Genomic DNA, 24476 nt, shown 5'->3' with positions numbered 1-24476 from the left:
TATAAATGTCAACATCATGTTGAAATGACTATATTAATGAAAAGCATTGATCCATCATTAAAATGTACTTATAATATTGTGTAACTTGAAAGGGTAATGCATTAAATTAAATTTTAAAAAGCACCATTGCGAATTTTCAATGTTTCAGTATATCCTGTATTAAGAGTTTTGTGCTAAAAGTCTCAACAATAATATGGGAAATAAATGATGACATCATACTGCCAGGTGAATAAGAGATAAATAAAATACTTCTTTCTTTGGAACATAAGAATATTCTAGTCAACCTAGATTTTCTTACTTCAAATGTCTAAATGTTTTTACATTTTCACTTATTCTTGTATATTTGCAGCAAATATTTCCTGAACTCCTGTCTTTCTAGGTACTATACTAGGTACCATAGAGAAAAAATTTTGATAAAATGCTATTTTTGCTTCAAAGAGCTTTCAGGGAAGAAGAAAATGAGTAAACAAATACAGTGTAGTAGGCATTATGATAGAAGTGTTGCAAATTTCTGCTGTGTTTATAGAAGAGGTCCCTAAGCCAGTTAGTTAGGTTCAGGAGTTGCTTCTGACTGGAAACTGAAATCTTTTCCTTATTATGTACAGTGCACTCAAGAGCAATAAGTATTTATTGACTGAGTTGTGGTAACTTCATGTTATCATCCACAGCATCAATATCTATTTTACTCGTGATAGATGAAGGTGCAAGAAATTAGGCTGAATTTGTAGTACCCTCTAGACATTCCCTGAAAGTTTGTTTCCTATAACATTCTACAATCAGATATGTATCTTTTATTTGAGATTTTATTTTTAATTTTTTTATTTCAGCATATTATGAGGTATAAATATTTAGGTTATATATATTGCCTTTGCCTTACCCAAGTCAGAGCTTAAAGTGTGTCCATCCCCTAGATAGTGAGCACCACACCCATTAGGTCTGTATATACCGATCCCCTTCTCCCCTCCATCTACCTGACACTCAATGAATGTTATTACTCTATGTGCACTTAAGTGTTGATCAATTAATACCAATTTGATGGTGAGTATATGTGGTGCTTGTTTTTCCATTTCTGTGATACTTCACTTAGTAGCAAGGGTTCCAGGTCTATCTAGGATAATATAAGAGGTGCTAGATCACTATCGTTTTTTTGTGGCTGAGTAGAACTCTATGGTATACATATACCACATTTTATTAATCCACTCATGGATTGATGGACACTTGGGTTGTTTCCACAACTTTGCAATTGTGAATTGTGCTGCTATAAACATTTGAGTGCAGATGTCTTTTTTATAGAATATCTTTTGTTCTTTTGGGCAGATACCTAGTATGGGATAGCTGAATCAAATGATAGTTCTACCTGTAGCTCTTTGAGGTATTTACATATTACTTTCCAAAAGAGGTTGTACTGGTTTGCAGTCCCACCAGCAGTGTATGAGTGTTCCTATCTCTCTGCATCCACGCCAACACTTATTGTTTTTGGAATTTTTGATAAATAGCCTTTATTAGAGATTTTTAATGCTACATGAAATGTAAAGAAATCCAGGTAACTTAAAATTGTAGTTAGTTGTGTAAAACAGCAATTAATGTATTCCAACTTTAGGAAAAAAATCCACCTCTCTAATACATCTAGAATTGCTTTTTTTATTTTCAAAAGGTAAGTTGTTTTTCAAAAGATGTCAGTGTTGAAAATTCTAATTATTTACTAAAATATTACAAAATATATTAAAATATCTTTAAAAGGGTCATATAGCTTACATTATAGTGGGAATTCTAAATTTTATTTTGCCTAATCAAGTATTTACAAGACAAAGAAAAACATATCACCCACTCAGGGAGTTCAACAGCATATATTGATCTAGAAATATTATAGAATCATCACGATTCTCTTTTGAAGGTTGTTTAAATACCAATTTTTATAGAGCTGTCAGTGTATGCATTACTTCGTGATATATGTGATTATTTGTGGTTTTTCATTTGGGTGTATGCCCTGAGTGCTGACAGATAAAGACAGTATTTCAAAAGATTTAGATTACTTCCTCTCAGATATAAGCTCTATGTCCTAAAATATACAGAGATGGAGGGGTAGCTGGCTCAGGAAAACAAATTGGAACCTGTGCCATTGATGTGAGCCCAGACTTGCCTGAAGATTGTACCAAATTGAGTATCTGTAAAAGATTTTCTAATATGCAATGTGAAGGCAAACCGTGAATTAGAAATGGTTATCATCGATGTGCTGTTGATATATGCTTTCTCCCTTGGAACTAGGGAGACCATGATATTAAATGATAAAAAAAAGTGGTCCAAGAAACAAATTGAAAGAGTAGCTTTGTAATATCTATTATTAGAACTTTTGGAAATTATTAATAAAGAAAAAAGATACTGTTTCATTTGAAAATGTATTTCATAATAAGCTTTACTTTCTTCAAAGATGTATAATATCTAATTTAATACATGCCCTAACTACCTGCCTATAAGCAATCACCTACTTATTCATATTTATCTTTATTCTACATAGAGTACTCTGGGCTGGGCTGGAAGACCAGAAAAAAAAAAGTGGATACACATTATACCCTTAGAAGGTTTACAATCTAAGAAGGAATATACAATTATGCAAAGTACCATCACCCAAGATGAAAATGAGGAGAGCTCACAATGAGTTTTAGATGAATTTCTATGTGTGAGACTTGAAGGCTTTCATAGCTGCTATATAACTTTGAAGTTAAAGTTTACCTCTTTAATTTATCCTCCTTTGCAGTATACTGATCTACATCCATGTTTAATTACAGAATTTTAGTAAATTGTACCCCATACCTTTCTAGGCTTATGCTATAATTTTAATGTATTCCCCATAAAGCATGTGTTGGAAACTTAATCCCCAACGCAACAGTGTCGGGAGGTAGGACCTAATGGAATGTGCTTAGGTCATGAAGTTGAAGACTTTATGAATGAATTGATGCCAGTTATAAAAGAGTCTGAAGTTTCAAGTTCAATCTCTTACTTTCTCTCTCCCTTTCTTTGGTCTCTCACCATCAGGTGACACAGCACGAAAATCCCTTGCAAGATGCCATCCCCTCCATATTGGACTTCTTAGCCCATAACTGTGCACCAATAAATTTTTTGTTCATTATATATTACCAAATCTCATATATTCTGTTATAGTGGCATAAAATGGACAAAAACAGAGAATTGGTACCAAGAGGTTGGGCTGTTTCTATAAGACCTGAAAATGTGTACGTGGCTTTGGAGCTGGGTAATGAGTAGCAGCTGGAGGAATTTGAAGGAACTGGCTAGAAAATGTCTTGCTTATGATAAGCAGAACACTAAGGGTGATTCTGGTGAGGGCTTAGAAAAAGAGAGCAGCAGGGAAAGTCTAAAACTACTTAGAAATTACTTAAGGGGACATGATCAGAATGTTTGTATAAATATGGACAGTGAAGACCATTCTGATGAGGTCTCAGATGGAAAAGAGGACTATATTTGTGAAAATTGTAGTAAAGACCATCCTTGTTTCAAAGTGGCAAAGAACTTGGCTGAATTGTGTTCATGCTCTAGAGCTTTATGAAAGGTAGAATTTAAAATGTCTGAAGAAGACATATCTAAGTGGCAAAGCATTCAGGGTACTGCATGGCTTCAATCAGCCACATTTAGTAAAATGCAAATGGAGAGAAATGATTTAAAGATGAAATTTATAACTAAAATGGAAGCAGAGTAAAAAAGTTTGAAAACTCTCAGGCTGGCCATGTAAAAAATAAAGCACTTTTGGGAAAGAATTCTATGAATGTGGCCAAATGACCAAAGAGAGTAATATAGATAGAAGGAAGCCATGTTCTGTTCATCAAGACAATGGGAGAATGACCTCAAAGGCATTTCAGAGATCTTCAGAGCAACCTAGGACATTAAGGGCAAATTTTCCAGAGAGATGCCCATGGGACCTTGACTATTTTCTGCCTCAAGTTTCTGCTGTGAGCATTTCAGCATAGTGCTCCTTACCCAGCCCAGCCATGGCTCAAGCCAACCCAGGTGTGGCTTAAGCCACCACATAGGAAGATATAAGCAGTACATCTTAATGACATCTTTGTGGTTATAATTCTGCAGGCTCACAGAATGCAAGAGCTGTGCAGGCATGGATTCCTCTGCCTAGATTTCAAAGGGTGGCTCAGAAAGCCTTGGGCCCCAGACAGAGACTTGTTACAGGGACAGAGGCACCTCAGAGAGTCCCCACTAGGCTAATATCTAGTGGAGATATGGGAGTGAGGCCACTACTGAGAACTCAGAACTATAGAGCTACCAGCGTGCAACTCTAGCTTGAGAGACCTTGAGAGATTCCAACTTGTGAGAGCTGCTACATGGGCTGAGCCTGGAAAAGTGATACTTGTGGAACTGCCTGAGGCCTTGGGGAACCATCCCTTAGCCCAGTGTGCCTACAAGGGCAGACACAGAGTCAATAAAAATTGTTCTGGAGCTTTAAGATTTAATGTTGTTTTCCCTGTTGGGTTTTGAAGTTATCTGGGACCTGTTACTACTTTATTCACTCTTGTTGCTCCCTTTTGGAATGGAAATGTCTATTCTATGCCTGCCCCACCACTGCTATTTTGAAAGTATATACTTTGTTTAATTTCTCAGATTCATAACATGAGGGAGATTTGCCTCAGGATGATTTGTGCCTTGAGTCTTATTCAAATCTGATTTAAGATGAGACTCTGGATTTTGGACTTTTGAAATCATGCTGGAACAAGTTAAGACTTTGAGATCATTGAGATGAAATTAATATATTTTGCATGAGAGCAGTAGATGAATTGTGAGGGGCAGAGATAAAATGCTATGGTTTGACTGCATCCCTCAAAAACCATGTGTTGAAAATTAATCATAGATGCAACAATCGTGAATCTATCAATGTTGATTATAAAAGGGCCTGAGGCTGCAAGTTTCATCTCTTGCTCCTTTTTGCCCTTTCTTAGCCTTTTCAACATGGAATGATGCAGTAAGTAGTCTCTTGTAAGAAGCCAGACTCTTGATCTTGAACTTTCCAGCCTCCAAAACTGTGAGCCAATAAATATCTGTTCATTATAAATTACCTGGTCTCATATATTCTGTTACAGCAGCACAAAATGTACTAAGAAAACTTATAAATTTACATATAATTAAAATTGCATATTGTTAACTCTTGGCACTCAGATGTCGAGTGTGGATAATGTTGAGTGGATGACGAGAAAAAAGCAAGCGAGTGCAGAGGGTTAAGTGCTAGGAACATTCTCACATACAAAATGATTTCTTATCACTTTACTATCCTTAAAATGTATACATTGTCTCTTTTCAGAAGTTCATTCTCATGATAAATATACCCCTCTCCAAGTTCCATCCACATAATACTTCTGGATCTAATTCTAATAACTTTTATAAAATTCAACATAGATACTGCATTTTCTAGGAGATTTGTTCTCACTTCTCAAGATTGGGTTAATTTCTCACCTGTGCTTACATAACATTCTATATTTTTCTGAAATATCATTAGATAATTATTTTAAAATTTTAAAGAATTCTCTATAGGTTATATACACATGGTTTTCATCTGAGCCACTTAGTGTGCATCAGAAAACCAGCAACATGGCAGGAAGTAAGAGAAAAACCAATAGCAGATGCATCTACTACATGCAGGTGCTGGGCAGTCTGAATTTTCCAGGCAAATTAGGAGGGGCATAATGTTAACACAAACAAAAGAAACATTTTAAATAAACATTTCATTAATGCCTTAAGGCTTTCCCTAATAAGAATTTTCTGAAAAAAGAAGAAGAAAAATAAAGTCAAGATTTTGACTAGAGGGAATTTTAAAATCAGAAAGATGATGAATTATTAATGAGCTGAGCTGATCTTTTTCATTTTCTTTTCTAATCCAAGAAGTCTTCAGGGTAGCTGTTTGAAGGGTATTCTTTTTACTATCTTCTGCTTTAGGCATTCATAAATATACTTAAAAACACTATCTCACATACCACCCAATCAAAGGATCAAGGTCACTTAGGAGACTAAATTAAACTTCTAATACACATTCACTATTGTCATTTCAGCATATTTTTGATGAGGCTTTGAAAGTGCTCACTTTGAATGTCATTCTCACTTGCTCTCTAATGGTTTGTCTGCCTGCTTATTGCACATCAGATTTTAGAGCCTTACAGAGTGAAATAAAGCCATCTTCCTCAAAGTGATTTTCCTTCATACTATATTAATTCTTTGAGATAGTGTATTAAAGATTTATTTTAAATTATGGTGTAATTAGTGAAGCTCTTGGTTTACACAGTCATTCAGAAAAACCCCATCCCAACTGTCCCATTTACTGGAGGGAAAGCTTTGGCAGGGATTACACCAAAGCACACTGTGTTGACAGTGTATGCAAATTAGAATGACATAGTTTGGTTTAAATGACTATAAAAGCAGGAATCAACATCTGTGGAAATGATTTTCAAGACTGCAGTGGAATAGAAATCATTGCAAGTGTTATGTCATTACAAATAGAAGCCTGGCAGCAGTCCACAAATACAAATTTTTCTCTTTCCAGATAAGAGTCCAAATCTTCTCTCATTTGGGATTAGAAACTAATTATAGATTTGTTATTAATTTTTAAATCTGATGAATTCTGGGTTTTAACTGTTTGCCTTCTTTTGAAATCCTCTTGGGAATAGTTAAAAGATCACTGAAATAGGAAAATAGCAACACTTTAGTATATAATGAAAGGCAACATAATTAAATAATCTCCAACCTAGATTAATGGAAGTTTGGTGTAATGTATTTTCTCAATCATGTAATGTTATCTTTTAAAAAATAAGATTCTTTTTAACTGAATCAGTCTACTAAATAAACATAAATAAGCCTTTCCTTTGTAAAGTAAATACAGTTTCAAATTTGAAAAAAAATAAATGGGCTGGTATTTTTTTTTTTAATTTCAGAATATTACGGGGTTACAAATGTTTTGGTTACATAGATTGCTTTTATACAGCTTGAGTCAGTTATAAGTATGCCAACCACACAGATAGTGTACACTGTACCCATTAGGTATGATTTCACCCATCTCCTCTTCCCCTCTCCCAATTGCATGGTTTCCATTGTGTTTTACTTCCATCTGTGCACATGACTACCGATAGGTTAGTTCCAATTTAATAGTGACTAAGTGTGTTGTTTATTTTTCCAATTCTTGTGATACTTCACTTAGGAGGATGGTCTCTAGTTCCATCCAGATTGTTGCAAAACGTATCAATTCATATTTTTTATGGCTGAGTGGTACTCTATGGTGTACATATACCACATTTTATTAATCCACTCATGAATTGATGGGCACTTGGGTTGATTCCACATCTTTACCATTGTGAATTTTGCTGCAATAAACATTCTAGTGCAAGTGTCTTTTTGATAAAATGACTTTTTTCTTTTGGGTAAATACCCAGTAGTAGATTGCTGGATCAAATGGTAATTCTACTTTTGGTTTATTGAGGAATCTCCATACTATTTTCCATAGAGGTTACACTAGTTTGCAATCCCACCAACAGTATGTAAGTGTTCCTTTCTCTCTGTATCTATGCCAACATCTATTATTTTGGGACTTTTTGATAAAAGCCTTTCTCACTGGGATTAGATGATATATCTATGGTTTAATTCACATTTCTCTGATGATTAGTGGTATTGGGCATGTTGTCATAAAGCTTCTGTTCATGTCCTTTGCCTACTTTTTAATGGAATTGTTTGATTTTTTCTTGCTGATTTGGTTGAGTTCTTTTTAGAGTATGGTTAGTAGCCCTTTATCAGATGTATAGCATGCAAATATTTTCTTCCGTTTATGTAGGGTGTCTATTTACTCTATTGATTGTTTTCTTGGCTGTGCATAAACTTTTTAATTTCTATTTACTAATTTCTATTTACTAATTCTAATTACTATTTACATATATTTACTTTTGTTATTGTTGTGATTTCCCTTGGGGTCTTCTTCATAAATTCTTTGCTTAGGCTGAAATCTAGAAGAGATTTTCCAACATTATCTTCTAGAATTCTTATGGTTTCATGTCTTAGATTTAAGGCTGTTAAGTATTAATATACATAATAAAATTAATTACAGCCTCAGTTAAGAACAAATGAGATGCTTCTTTGCTTTATTTTAAACCAATTTCTTAAACCTTGTCAAAACCACTACATTGACTACAAAGCAAAATTCTTCAGTTTATTTCTTGCTATTTTCTTTTGATTTAATGAAATGTTTATGTATTATAGAATATGTGTAATTTATATTAGGTTAAAAATAATAAACCCTAATATATACATTACCCAATTTGCAAGTTTAAATATTGCCTGCCAATACTCATGAAAACCCTATTTTTTTCTTTGATTGTATCAATCTTTATTCCACTCATATGTAATCATTATCTTGAAATTTCATCTTGCTTCCTTTATAGGTTTACCTCATATACATTATGCACTCCCAAACAACATGCTGTTTAATTTTTAAGTCTTAAATATTTTATAACTTTTACCATATGAACATATTCTTCTGCTATTAGAGTTTTCTCCTAAATGCTATGATGTTTCTATCTGTATTTATGGTTCATTTATTTTCATTGCTGTATAATTTCTATAGTTTGAATGTGTGCCCCAAAGTTTTGTGTTGGAAACTTAATCCCCAATGCAACAATATTGAGAAGTGGGAGCTTTAAGGGGTGATTAGGTCATGAGGGCTCTGCCCTCCTGAATGGATTAATACCATTATCAAGGAATGTGTTAGTTATCACAGGAGTGGGTTTCTGATAGAAGGATGAGTTCAGTCCACTTCACTCTTGCTGAATGTGCTCTCTTGCTCTTCTGCTTTCTGCCATGGGATGCTGCTGCAAGAAGACTTTCTTCAGATGTGAGCCCCTCAACCTTGAACTTCCCACTTCCAGAACTATAAGAAATAAATTCTTGTTCTTTATAAATTATCCACTCTCAGGTATACTGTTACAGCAGAAAAACAGACTAAGAAAATAACATTACAATTGTATAAATGTGCTACATTTATTCATCATACGTTTGAATTGCTTGCAATTTTTGTTCTTTTTCAATAGCAAATAAATCCAAAATGTCAAAAGCATCAAAATTCATCCTCAGAATGTAATTCTATCTTTCTCTGTCACCATTCCATTAAACTTTGTGCAGCATGGGTAAACACCTATTATCCCTGGATTAAGTCTACTAGGAATATGATTTTTCAAACCACTTTTGAGTGCCCACTTGAATTTGCAAGTAAAACCTTAATTCAGTGATCAGAGCATCAAATAAAATATATTAATAAAATTCTTAATTGATTTAATTGATTTATTGTTTTATCATCTCCTATTCCTCAGACTAGAAATAGAAAACTAGAAGTAAGAAAAAAAAATACTTCTTTCAATTCTCAACTATGAAAATGTTTCTCTGTATTAAATTTCATTAAAAGGTGGAGACAAGCATCTGTGGTCAGTCTCGGATGCTTAACTGTCATCAGAATTTTCTCAAATTTTTTTGTTCACTGTTGGCCACTTTTCTCATTTCTATCATTCTTGCTGCTTTATTTTTTTAATACATATTTTTTGCTATTTTAAAGGAGATGTATAACATATTTGGTCAACCCTAAACTTCACCTGACCTTTCAAAATACCTGTTTTAGAGAAATAATTTTATTTTCTTAGAAAATACTATAATTAAATACATGTAGTAGATGCTAAGATATGCTACCTAGACCCTTTTCAGAAGCAAAAGATTTCCCCAATCATTCTGAGTTCTGGGTGATGCTAACAAATGTCAAATAATACAGCCAGACTTAGGTAAGGATAGATTTTGTTGTAAAAGACTCCTGCAATCGGAGGAGGGGTACTGCTGGAATAGTGGGACAGGAGCTCTTGCACTAAGGAGAATGCTTCAATCATAAGATCTATAAGGGTACCAAAGTAAGGCAGAAATGACTTTCCTATTGTAGAGAGAATAAAGAAGGCTAAAAAGCACTATGCGTGGGGAGTAGGATGAGCAGGTCCTGTGATCAGAGGGAACATCAGAGAATGTTTCTTCTCTGAGGTCTTCCAAACTGTGGCAGTACCTTAAGGAAGGGTTCCTCTGCATTCCAATGGTTTTTTTAAGCTCAAGGATGGGTTAAATTTCAGGAAGCTTGGGGAAGGAGAAAACCCTGACTAACATTTGGACAAACCAAGTTAGCAGGCATTTTGTTCAGATTGGTCAGTGGAGACAAACAGTTCAGTTGATCATTAATGAAACAAAAAGTGGAAATCTGGAGGGATCATGTCAAGGTGTGTCATAGGTAAACAAAGGTAAAGTCTGAAAGTCTTATCTAAATCTTATTTGGAAACTAGTTCTTTGCAGTAAACACAAAGTATAGGGAGATTTCTTAATTGTAACTGTTTGACAGGAGTACAGAGCTCAGGTGAAGTTCAACATTATTGTGGCTATCACCAAGTGGCAAGTCCTCTACAGAACTTGCCGTAGTTTAAGTCCAGTGAATAACTGACAGGGGATATAAAGGCCTGGTCCCCTTGGCCGTGGTTTGAGGCAATTTCGAAGAGTCATCCTAACCTTAAACACTGGGAGTGTTGGCTGAGGCCTCCAGTGGAGCTGTGTTATACTTCAGTTTCAGTCTGTGTCCTATCCTGTTTTCTTCCCTTCCAGTAGCAAAGATGTTGATCCCTCCTTTCCTTTCCCATAGGTGTTGGTCTGCAAGGCACTCCCTGATAAATTCTCCACATACTAATCTCTCTCTCTCAGTCTGCTTGTTGGGGAATCCAACTTAGGTCAATGGGAAAACATGCTATTCTCTTCGGGTCAAATAATTATGTATAGCAAGTTTCCTCAAACCATTTAAAACTTCTATTTTATAATATATTTGCATGTATTTTAATAAAGAAACAAATTGTCCTGCTAAATTTGAGTATTTAGAAATATGAGCTATGATTATCTTATGTATTTTCTTATCTATAATATTCAGAACCATATAATAGAGACATTGCAGTTTAGAGCAAGAGATCATAACCAAGAGTTGATCCACTAATTGAAATTTGCTCTAGTTTGAAGAGAAATTTTTAGAAAAAAGAAATTGTCAACTTTTAAGCATTGCACTTGCATCAGATAAATTTTCAGCAAGCATATCCAAAAATTATGTATTAGAATTTTCATTTTAAATTTAGGGAAAATGAGTTTTCAGCATACAATAAGTTCTCCAAAGGAATTCTCTGTTAATGCTTCTGATTTTCTCAAAAATTTTAAGTTAATCTATATTATTGTTTATTTAACTTATATTACATGTTCAAAATAAAATGATTTGTTTCAAATTGGCAGGAAATCTAATAATTCAGCATGCTCATCAGTCCCTAATAGTTTTCTCAGTTATCATTCAAAATAATATCTATGGATTCAATAATAGATTTTGAACAAAAATTATATATTAGATAATGTCACTAATTTACCTTCATCCTAAAATTATATAGTACATTACAAAAATGTTTTGAAGCTTATAATACTAGAAAATATATAATTGTCTCTCATATCCACTAATCAAGTTAAATTAATAATCTAGAATACTGTTTGATATGCTTTTTAGTAACAGATTTGAAAAGTCTTTTATCCAATCACACAAATAATGATTCACATGATATTTTCATGTGAATTATTAATTATCTTCTGGCAGGAATTTAGAAATTTTTAAAATAGTGAATATATATATCTCTAAATAAAATAAATGCAAATAGTAGAAATAGTTGTAATTTACAACTTACAAATTGTAAATTTACAATTTATAATAGTGACTGACTGGTGTTTGGTACTTTCCTTTGAAAGCAATTCAATCCAATGCATTTTACACTTTTCTATATTACAAAGGAATCAGAAATATCTAGTTGAAAATTGACAATAGGATATTTTTGTATATTTCCTTTGAAATCCGCTGGAAACAACAAAAAGTATGGAAAATAAAGACAAAATGACATAATAAAAATAGGGAAAAATTTAGTTTTCAATGAAACAAGAAAAAGGCTAAAAATCTAAAATAGAAATTAACCAATACTGTCTAAGAAATAAAACAGAATTTGAACCAAAGGAGAAAACTGAATGACTTTATGCCTATATTTTTATCCATTCCTATATTTATCTAATATATATATATACATTCATTTTCCTCCCTTTCTGGAGGGTGGATAGATAGAGAGAGATGATCCAGAGAGACAGAACTAGAGCTAGAGACAGATACAGATAGAGATAGAGCTATGTCACTTCAGAATCACGGGATACAGACTTCTATACAAGCAGTTTTTTATAGGCCTTAAGGATGTATCTTGTAATTGTAGATGTCTATAGAGTGAGACCAGATCTGGAAAGATGTTAAATTATGTGAAAGATCCACTTGCAGAGGGTAAAAAAAAAAATACAAATAACCTCAAACAGTAATGGAACTGTGTCAGGATCACTCTGAGGCTTGAGAATTTGTTAGAAGAATTTACAGGACTCAAGCTGCCATACTCACAGTTACAGTTTATTACAGTGAATGGTTGGTTATAGCTCAAACTTAGTAAAAGAAAACAGCACATGGTGTGTATGACATCCATGAGAAAACAGGCTCACGCTTCTAGGTATCCCCTTCCAGTGGATTTGCAAGGGGGCATGCTTGCATCTTCCAGCAACGATGTGACAACACTTGCAAAATATTGCCAACCAGGGAAGCTCACCCAAGCCTTCGTGCTCAGGGTCAGTTATGTAGGAGTTCAGTGTCTGCATGACTGATCTCAGCTATTCAGACACCAACCTGCCCCACATCCCCAAGCAAAAAAAGACATTCATTATAAATTATATTGTTAGGATACGCTCATCTGGTTAAACTAGTCAAACTTGGGCATAGCTCAAGATCTCAAGCATAAAAGATCATTCTGTCAGGCAGACTTTTCCAAGAGTTCATAGGCAATCTCTCTATGAAATGGCCAAGAGCCAGTCCTAAAGGCAGATGTTTCTTTGAAATGTGTTAGATTTGAACTACCTTGACCTGCTGAGTTAATCTTTTCCTGCCCAGTCCACCTCCCTGGCCCATGGTCTATGCTCTTACAGAAAATGTTCATATTTCTGAGAATCTATATTTAGTTTAGCATTTATATAACAGACATAGCAGATGAATATGGGGGAAGCCAGTGTGTAATAGAGATAGATTTAAAGAAACAACTAATCCATTATTATTATTAAAAAGCTATTATACACATCTTCATATTTCCTACTAATCTGATTATTTCCTTATTTGATCTACTGTTATTTTTACCTTGTGATAAATTGGATGGAACTATTTAGCATAGAATGTGACTAACTGGCTATTAATTCCAGTTCTTCCTCAGATTAGTCATTTTTCATTGCTAATGCATCGTAAGGAGGATTTAACTTGAATGCCCAATACCATTTGTTCAAGAGCATCAGTATTACCATGACTTATATTCATAAGGTAGTTGAATATTACCAACACTTGCAATTTTGTACCATATTGCAATATGGTCATGGCACAATTCAGTTTTATTACAGAAAAAATCAGTGAGAATCATAAAGATATTTGCTATGCCTTTCACAAAATTTGTCCTTGCCCGTATATCATATAATTTTAGAGTAAGAGTCATTACAGTTGACAATGATTTGGTTATTTCTGGATTCCAAGGCAGGTGGGAATAAATCCAGTTACTCTGTGTTAGTTAACAGGCTTGCACTAAGACTGGTTTTCATCATGCCATCATGTGCTGCTATACACCAGGCCCCATCTCCCTCTTTTGGGAGGAGACAGGTGTTCACAATTGTGCCTATCCTTACTGTACTGCAGTTACAGAATATATCTTATTCTGATCTATTCTTCAGGCAATGACACTCACAGTGCATCAGTGTATATTACAACTGCCTTCAGGGAACTTCCATAAGTTTGGAAGTGCATGAGACTCTCAAAAATATGCCCCTTGATCCTTAGCAGCTAGGATAGCAGCCAAGGCTCCATGGTTGTTGGCATCTATCTGTACTACTGTGATCTAGAGGCTAAGCTAGGTCAGGACACAGCCCTTTTCCAAAGCTGCTTATTACATTTATCCATCATTGTTGAGTCTGCCCGACCCACTTCACTAAAATGTCATCATCTTTCCAGGCCAATTCCCATATTTTGCCTTCCTTCTAGAAAAGATTTTACTCTAATCTGCTAATTCTAGTAAATAAATATTTTTTTCCTCTGAATGTTGTTTCTCATTAAAGGCAAATTAAGCTTTTTCCACAATGCTTAGACCAATACTTATTTCCTCTAAGGCCACTTTCTGTCTTATGGGATAGTAGTGTTAATGAGCAATGTATGTCATTGCTATTGGGTATCTAGTGGCTTGATTGTAGTTAAAATATGTGTTTTGTAACCAAAAATGTGGTGTCCCCATACTAGAGTTAGATTAATGGTAGTCACATCTAAATTTAATTTTGTCTGAAAATGTTATAATATCTCCCTTAGCCTTTTTTGTCTCAGGCTAGGGATGTTTTTCAGGGGGAATTAGAATTCACTATGTGATGCCTATTGCTTTATTCCTATGAGAAACCTCTTGTTCTTTTTTTCTATTCTATTTAAGAATAAGGGTGATATAGCCACTGCTATATTTTATTCATTATAACCAAGGAACTTTCTAAGCATTTAGTCATCAAGGTTTACAGTTACCCAGTAATCAGTCCACTGAGAGCTGTATACTTCATGATTCAGCACACCAGTAGAGAGTAGTTCCTGGAAATTTTTTCCAGAATGATGTTCTCTGTAGTAGATATAACCTAAAAAATAAGAGACAGGCCGGGCGCTGTGGCTCACGCCTGTAATCCTAGCTCTTGGGAGGCCGAGGCGGGTGGATTGCTCAAGGTCAGGAGTTCAAAACCAGCCTGAGCAAGAGCGAGACCCCGTCTCTACTATAAATAGAAAGAAATTAATTGGCCAACTGATATATATATAAAAAATTAGCCGGGCATAGTGGCGCATGCCTGTAGTCCCAGCTACTCGGGAGGCTGAGGCAGAAGGATCACTGCAGCCCAGGAGTTTGAGGTTGCTGTGAGCTAGGCTGACGCCATGGCACTCACTCTAGCCTGGACAACAAAGCGAGACTCTGTCTCAAAAAAAAAAAAAAAAAAAAAATAAGAGACAAAAGATACTAAGACATTACCAGAGTTCAACTTAGTTATTAACAATTGTTCCAATTCATCATCATATCATATGACAAAAATGTCTCCCAGATCAAGGCCACTCGGGTTTAAAGGCTTTCATTTGATTTTTTCAGGTTCCCAAAGCAGGCTTGTTCTTATTAAACATGTAGATGGCTTCATCCTTTTGGGTATATGGTATAATTGTGTTCAGAGACAATACCGTTCTCTTTTCCTGAGCCTCTTGAGGAATCAATAGATTTTCCTTGTTGCACAACTGATATACTCATTCTTTTACCCTCACCTATTATGTTTCCTTCTCACAATTTGGCATTGATCTTAACCTCCAATTTTCCACATTATGTTAAGCCACTAACTTGGTCCAAATTGCTAGCAGCAATTCTGGTCTAGCAAGTGCTTCTCTCATGTCCATTCCCATTCATATAGAGTAATGTGGTATAGGCATAAACTATCTGGCTACCTCAATCGCTAGGCCATACAGCTGCATTCACTATTCACTGTCAATCCCAATTTTTCCAGATGGGCTAAGGCATAATCCATCCCATCAGGTCTTTAGTAATTATAGTATAAAGGACTAAAAAGTATACTTCCAGTTACTTAGGGATCATTCCTACTTTTGACACCCACAATTGTAGTCCTAGTCCCAGAACTGCTGGATCATATTGGGGAAAAAAAATGTGAGGTGATGTGGGGAAGAATTGTGTAGTCATACAACTATTTTCTCTCATCCTGTCTGTATTTATCGGGGTACTCCAAAGAACAGAACCAATAGTACACACACACACACACACGTGTCTATATGTGTGTGTGTATACATATATATATATATATATACACAAATATTTGTGTACTTTGTGTATATGTGTATATATTTACAGAGTAAGAAATTTTTACTTCTAAGAAATTTGCTCACTTGATTGTGAAACCTGGCAAGTCTAAAATCTACAGGATAGGCCAGCAGGATGTAGGCTCAGAGAAGAGATGCAGTTTGAGCCTGAAGGCTATCTGCTGGCAGAATTCTCTCTTCTTTAGGGGAGGTCAGTGTTTTGTTTTGTTTTTTAATTAAAGCATTCAGCTGATTGGACTATGCCCACCCACATTATGGAGTGCAATCTGCTTTACTTAAAATCTACTGATTTAAATGTTAATCTCATCCAAAAAATTACCTTCACAAAAATATCTAGATGAATAACGGCTAGCAAAATATCTGGTGCTAAAGGCTGATATACTTGTGCCTCCCCCAAATTCATTTATTAAAATCCTCACATCCAAGGTGATGATATTAAGAAGTAGGGGTTTTGGAGAGGTGATTAGGTCATGAGGTCAGAGCTTTCCTGAATGGGTTAGTGCCTTTATAAAAGAGGCCCATGAGAGCTCATTTGCCCCTTCCAACATGTGAGGACGCAAGGAGAGGTGCTATATACGATCCAGGAAATAAGCCTTCCCCAGACACCAAATCTCTTGGTGGCTTGATCTTGGACTTCCCAGCTTCCAAAATTGTAAGAAATAAGTTTCTATTATTTATAAGATACCCAGTCTACAGTATTTTTTTATAGCAACCTGAATGGCTAAGATATCTGCATGGTCTCGCTAAATTGACACATAAAATAAACCATCAAACCTTCTCACCCAGATCCTGCCCCCTTCCTTGAAAAGCAGAAAAGTCTATCTAAGGGGGGACCCTCTCATGGTCTCCCTCACGTTGTGTGTGAGTGCACACTCATAAAAGTGTGTAAGCCAGAACTTCATGCCTTTATCTCCCCCCATTTTACGAGTGTTGCTGTAAGAATGATATCAATCATGATATGTCCACTTGATATAATATATTTTTGCCCATTGTTAGACAATATTGGCTATAGTGTGTTCTTTGGTCTGAAGAAATGTAATTCAGCAGTCCAAACTGGCCCAATACCTTCTGTTCCAAGATTTCAGGCATATGAAAAGAAAGGCAAAGTATTTCAACATTTCTGCAATTTTGTTCCTGAGGTTATCCCAGGGCAATTTGGAAGAAAGGCATTTCTTTGTAATATGCCAGTTTGAGCAACTGAGGCCTGCTGAGTTAATCCTTTCCTTCCCAGGAGCTTAATAAATAACGCAAAATTGTCCTTCCCTTTGTATACAGCCTGTTTTCCCCTAGTGGAAAACTGAAATGAGGCAGATGAAGGAAGAAGGAAAAAGGGGATAGCCAGATTATCACATTGAGTCTTTTTGCCTAATAAGTGTCATTGTACAGAACACTGATAATCGTTTCCCAGAAAGGAACAAAAACACCTATTGCAATATAATTTTAACATAGTTCTTCCAATTGCAAGTACACAATTTAATTTTTAATAATGGCTGTGTTTAAAAACCAGCTCACATAATTACAGAAAATTTAACCATCAGCTCTCCTTAGCCAATATAAGCCACCACCAGAACAGCACTGATGTATTTTCTGTAATAATTCTATTTTACTTTTTCACTCCTCTTCTGAGTATTGCAAAGACACTCTTATTCCTAATCTTTTTGATATTTTTCATCTTTTGTTGGAATCATTTTTCATCTTTTGTTTGGGTCATCTTTTCACAAAGAACTTATGTTCAAATTCCTATAATTTCATTGTGTTACTGCATTTCTGGCACATGTTCTTAATCTGCTTTGTGTAGATTCACTTTAATGTGTCAATGTAAGTATGGTAAACTTGTCATTTCACTCATAGCACAGGAGACTTTTCATGGTGTATCCCTTTGTACTTCTTGAGTTTTAAACCATAAAGATATGTTAATTCTTCAAGATAAACTAAATTTATATAAATATCATTGTTTTATTTTTATAATATCTGTCTTTCTATACCTATCTCTAATTCTTTTTACTCCATAAATATTTATTGAGTGCTTCCTATGTACCAGTTCCTGTTACAAATAATCAGGATTCAGCATGAACAAAATTTTAAAAATTCTATGGTGAGACAAATAATAAACAACAAAAAAATAGGAAAAGATCTATTAATAGTATATCTGGTAGTAATTGTTATAAAGAAAGATAAAGTAGAGGAAGATAATAGGAAATGTTAGCATAGTTGATCAGCATTATTTGCAGATTTTGTGTTTGAAAATTTGCCAACTCCCTAAAATGTATTTGTAACTCCAAATCTATACTCACAGTACTTTCTCAGTCATTCACAGGCATATGCAGACTAGTGAAAATCTTGAGTCATCTGACACACTTTCCCAGCTTAGATCAAATAAGGCCTCTACCTTCTTGGAACAGCCAACATATTGTAAACAAAAGTATTTTTATGATCCATTTAGTGCCATGTTTTTCAAAATTTTGTTCTTTTATTATGGTTATTTCACTGTTTAAAGTGGCCCCTAAATGTGCCCCGATGAAGCGCTGTCTAGTGTTCCCAAGCACAGGAAGGTTGAGATGTGCCTCACAGAGAAAATATGACTTATAGTGCTATTGACTGTGAGCTCAGGGTGAATGATCAATAATATATATTAAGTGAGTTGTCTTTAAACAGAAACGTACATAAAACATAAAACAAAATTATGTATTGATCAGTTGATGAAAATTTTGTAGCCAGAAGTTTGCAGGAAACTAACCCTGCACTGCTCTCAGGAGTAGTGGTTCAGTTTCTCTGAGTCAGTGTTCACAGTGACTTTATAGAATAAAATGACTGAAAATAATGAGAATTAACTGTAATACAATTGGTCATAAGTAGTCAGATTCTAAATAAATTTTAATGGTAGAATCAACAACATGTGTTGAACAACTGGAATCAAAATGTGAAAGAAAGAGAATAATAAATTCTTCAGATCAGAGAAAGTAGAAGGAGGGACTCACCCTTCACTGAGGTCAGAAAGCCTGGGGAAAAGAAGCAGGCTTATGGGAAGATCATAAGTTTCTATTAAGACATTGACATTACACATGCATATTAAATATGCAAATGTAAATGTTGTATAGCCAATTAAATATATACATTTGTAATTCAGTTTATGGATGATATTTGCAATCACGATTTAGGTCTGGTGGAGGGTAAACAGGTGTCAAAGAAGTGGCTAAGGGTGGAAAGCAGGAACTGAATTATAGCTAGGAACCAAATTGTGAATAGGAACTGTTCCCTGGTGGGAACATACATAGTAAAAAGTTCCCAGTAACCTTTAACTGACCTAGAGCTAATTACCATCTAATTAGCATAACAAGGGTGGAGTTCTATGGAGAATTCTGGAAAAGATACAAGCACAGAAATGGAAATTGATATATAATCTACCCTCTTATGCAACCTGTCATGTGATCTGGTATATAACACCAACCTGTCAATCACCCCCAAAGGCAGGAAATGGAAACCAATCCTGCCAGGGGAAAGGCAGGACAAACTAGTGGGCTTATAAAAGGCAGTATGGGCTAAGCCTTCAGGGGCTTTCTCCACTCATGGAGGCTGACCCATTCCACCCTCTCTGGAAAGTATTTTCATTTTGCATAGCTTTCTTCTTTACTTTCATTCTTTCTTTTACGTGATAAACTGTATAGATTGCTCTGTGTCTGTGATCACTCCATCATTGGCTCAACTTGGTACCAGTATTCATTCTTGACACTGGGAACCAGGGAACCAGAGAACATGCACACAGACAAACCGAGCAATGAGATTATACAAATTCAAGGTTGTGAGTCAGAAACGTCCATAGACACAATTCTAAAGCCTTCTAATATTTAGAAATCAGGGAAATGTGAAAGGAGCACTAAAAGAACTTAATTAACATAAGGAAAATGAGAATGATGTTATTTGCCTGGTTAGATAGATGATCTTTTTCTAGGATATAACAAAAGAGCTGTAACAAGCCACCGACTATCATTTAATATAGGGCTTTGCTTTTGCAATTGCTTCTGCCATAGCAGCACAATTATTCTCCTTTCTATTGGATTGTTCATATCGGCGTGAGTCATGTTATAGATCTTCCTTCTTCAAGAAGTATTCCCTGTGATAACATACAACTTTCAGTTACCTTCTCAAAGAGAACTTTTATACCTCTCAAGTCCTCATCTCATCTCCCACTGTTTTTCAAACCTATGTAAATTCAGCTTTTGTTCTCACCACTCCACCACCACTGGAAACCTCCAGGCTTCTAAGTGCAATGATTAGTTCTTAATCCTTATCTTGCTGGTTTCTCAACTGCATTTGAAACAATCGGTCATTCCTTTCTTGACACACTTTCTTCATTTGGCTTGCTGGACAGCATGCATTCCTAGCATCCTAAGTCCTTAAATTCTCTCAGTCTTTTTTGCTGGCCACTCTTAGACCTTCCAGACCTGTATATTTCTGCATGCCACCAATTCATTCCTTAATTTCTTCACTTCTCTAAGTACTTGGATAGTATGATCTTGTCATGGCTTTGAATGCCAATATAGACTCATGACTCCTCAACGTATATCCACAATGATCATTTACTTCTGAATTTCAGTCTTAAAAATCTAAATATCCCCTTCATATATTCTACTTAAATGTAAATAGATGCCTCAAAGAATATCTGTCCTAAGCTGAATTTTTTATTTCTCCCCCAAAACCATGATCTTATCTTAGTGTTTTTCAACTCAATAAATTATAATGCCATATACAGAGTTACTCAAGGCAAAATTTCAGAATTTGTCTTTGGCTCCTCTTTCATTGTCAGTTAAATGGAAAATGCTCTTGACTCTACCTTCAAAATAAACCCAGACTCCAACTACTTTTCATTACTTCTATCTTACCAGCCTGGTTTAAGCCACCATCTTCTCTCATCCAGATCATTCTGGTAGTTCATTAATCTGTCAATTTTTTTCCGAAGTTGGCCCTTGTCTCAAAATTATTTTTTTTTTACATAGCAAAGACACATTTTAAGAGTATAAAACAGGTTGTGTTACTTCCTGCTTAAATGTTAAATGTTCCTTGCTTAATGGCCTTTAAGAAAATAATCCAAAGTTTTTACCAAAGCTTACCAGGCCCTATGTGATCTAGCCCCTGGTACTGATCAGTTTTCCTTTGCTCACCATGTTACACCCACTCTGGCCACCTTACATGTCTTGGACAGTGCCAGTCATGAGCCTGACTCAGGTAATTTGCTCCCACAGTCCTTCTGCCTTAAAATGTTCTTTCTCTAAGTATTTACGAGACTTCTTTGCTTTACTTATGACTCTGGTCAAATGTTACTTTTCAGAGTAATATTCCCTGGCCAACATATATATATATATATATATATATATATATATATATATATATATATATATATATTATCTATCTGAGCCAATTAAATGTAAGCTCTAAAAAGAGAGTACTTTGTTTACCATTGTATCTGCAATGTTTAGAATAATATTTTATGTAAATATTAAATTAATCCTTTAAGCCACTTGATTATCTTGTTTTACCACTGTGTATAGCTTATGCTTTATATCTTCATATTTTAACACCAAATCTCATTTGCCTTTCTTCTATATTTGGCTTGCATTTAATGCATTTTCCTGATTTACAATTGCATGAGCCCCATCTCTTGTTGAATATGTTCTAATTACTTATCAATAATGTCTACCTTATATTTTTATTTATTCAGCAAAGTTCATTACCTTGTATAGATTCTGTAATACATATAATTTGAGTAAGGGCATTTCCAGAGGCAATATCATAATAACTACCCTTGGCCCAAATCATCATTTTTATCACATTTTTTAAGAAAGTGTGAGAGACATAAGAAATTTTTGATTGTCTCCAGATCATGCCTTCTTTAGCACTAGTACCAGTCCAAACCATGTGGAGGTTAATATGTGAAAAGAAACAAGAAATAGGAGCGTACTATATGATAGCATGGCTATTTTATTTTTTGTTAATATTAGCCTTCTATCAGAAAAATTATCAAATAATTAAAAGATTCTTTTAATTTTAGATAATTTGGGTAATAAATTCTGTGATTTCCAAGTGTTTGCATGGCTCAGAAGAGTGAGCCAAGTTTTCTATCACATGCTAATTAGTATATTCTGATGCTTTGCTGAAATATTTGAACCAAATACACACAATAAAATAGCAAATTGATTATTGGCTTGTCCTCTATCTTGGGAGATTACAGAGTAGAAGTTTCGTAAGTCTTTTAGCAGGTTTAATACACATTTAAGTTATATTCTTGTTTAACATGGCATTATTTATGCTATACAGCTGATTTGGGTGACTTATTTGGCACTATTTTATATCCATTAATTGGAAGACTCCATTTAATGTTTTCCTTGTTGGTTTTTAGTCAAGAATGAAATTAGATGCTAGCTTTGCAGACTACTAATTTTATGTCATTGTCTAACATGTCAGTCTCTAAATGTACTCTACCCGTATAATTCTATCATCCCAAACAGAATAGTTTGGTCTATTCCCATGAAGAATTAACTAAATTAATGGTAGAGACCATTAATTCCCCAATATAATATATTTGCATGACAATGAAGCTATTTCTTTGAGAATCTTTCTTATGGCAGTCCTCTTACCTTGTGTATGTTAGGGAAGAAACTCCTTGAGTTTTAGCTTCTGTTTTCAAATTGGTCTTCTGTGTTTTCCAGTGAACACCTATTGGTTATTTGGAAGATTGCCTTTTTTCAGGTCTAGCACATGCTGCCATATTGCTTCTTTCTTCTCCCCACAGAGACAATGACATATGTAATTTTGTGGCTGTTGTGGGTTTACCTCCATCTGCTTATATTTTGGGATTTGTGAGGATGCCTTATTACTAAGATTTATGGTAAATGTGCTCCATGTTTTTTTTTCATTGGGTTTGTTTTCTAGTCGTTCTGTCCATTTTTATGTGACAGTTTGGAGAAACTGGTAAACAATGCTGTCCCCACAGCCATCCTTCCAGAATCCCTTCATTTATTTTTTAAAGCATCTGTATAATATAGTCATTTTTTCCTCCTTCTACAGAATTGAAAATTTTATGAGTCCAATATAAAACTAAGAAGTTGTGCCACTATAAAGTTATTGCTATTTATAACATATTACTGAATTCCTTTTCTATTCCTCCAAAATGCCTCTGAAAACCCCAATTTTGAAGGCAATCTTCAAAGTAGAGTCTGGCTAAATTACTATGAACCCTAAATCTTTACACAGGGTATTAGGAGAATGAACTTCTCTTCCCTTCCAAAGCAGGTATCTCGGTGTATGGTGTTTTCTTCCAAACAGCAATGATAATGTAAAACCAGGCAATTCAATATAGCCACAGTGATACTTACCTTATTATATAATATTGAATTCAACCAAGTATTTGGGAAAATGCATAAACCAGAAGTACTCAAAACCTCAAGTTAATCTTTCCATATTTAGATCATTAAATATGAAATGTCCAATTTTGAATCAAAAGTGTAGTTTATTATATCTCAAACAAGAAGCAGTACAATTAATCAAAGTATATGCCTAAACTATTGACATAGTTTTGCCATCTTAATGGAAGCTTGCTTATGCCTGTAGTGAAGAAGTCTGGGAAGGGAGTGGTGATGAAATCATGAGGAGTGTTTTCCACAGCTTGTTGAGAACTGAATATTTTTCCTTGCAAGAATTGGTCCAAAGCTTGGAAGAAGTGGTAGTTAATTGGTATGAGGTCTGGTGAATATGGTGAATGACATAGAGTTTCCAAGTCCAGTTTCTGTAATCTGAGTAGCATTGTTTGTGCAACACGTGATTTAGCATTTTCTTGCAAGAGGATTGGACTGTCTCTATTGACCAATTTTGGCTGCTTAATCACAAGAATCCTCATCATTTTTTCTAATTGGTTGCAGGATACATCCACTGTAATAGATTAACCAGGTTTCCTGAAGCTGTAGTGGATAATACCAGCTCTGGACCACCAAACAGACACCATTAGCTTTTTTTGATGACTATTCAGTTTTGGATTGTGTTTCAGCACTTCATCTTTATCTATCTATTATGATGAAAGCTTGCAATTGTGAAAAAGAATCCATTTTTTCATAACACTTAACAATACAGTGTAGAAATGGCTCACCTTTATGTTGTGACAGCAAAGAAAGGAACGCTTCAAGGAGACTTCTCTGCTGATGCTCTTTTAATTCATGCAGAACCCATCTATCCAGCTTCTTTACCTTGCCAAGTTGTTTCAAATGGTCCAATATTGTTGGAATAATAACATCAAACCTTGCTGCTAATTCACACTTAGGTTGAGCTAGATTTGCTACCACTACAGCTTTCAGTTCATCATTATCCACCTTGGTCTCATGTTGCCCATGTGGCTCATTTTCAAGATTAAAATCATCAGAACAAAACTTCTCAAACCATCAATGTACTGTGCATT

At 34.9% G+C, this 24476-nt stretch overlaps 1 long non-coding RNA gene across 3 annotated transcripts in view; it reads right to left on the bottom strand.

The window, feature by feature from the left end:
• The window catches only part of LOC105861922 (uncharacterized), a 156679-nt gene that overhangs the window by 87022 nt on the left and 45181 nt on the right, over nucleotides 1-24476 (bottom strand). For all 3 annotated transcript variants that reach the window (XR_012923704.1, XR_012923705.1, XR_012923706.1), the window contains one exon: nucleotides 14699-14805. This is a non-coding gene — a long non-coding RNA (uncharacterized LOC105861922). The remainder of the gene's footprint in view (nucleotides 1-14698; nucleotides 14806-24476) is intronic.

This window comes from Microcebus murinus, chromosome 2 (genome assembly GCF_040939455.1).
Source record: "Microcebus murinus isolate Inina chromosome 2, M.murinus_Inina_mat1.0, whole genome shotgun sequence".
In the NCBI taxonomy this organism is placed as follows: domain Eukaryota; kingdom Metazoa; phylum Chordata; class Mammalia; order Primates; family Cheirogaleidae; genus Microcebus; species Microcebus murinus.
This window is presented reverse-complemented; position numbering and strand designations above follow the sequence as displayed.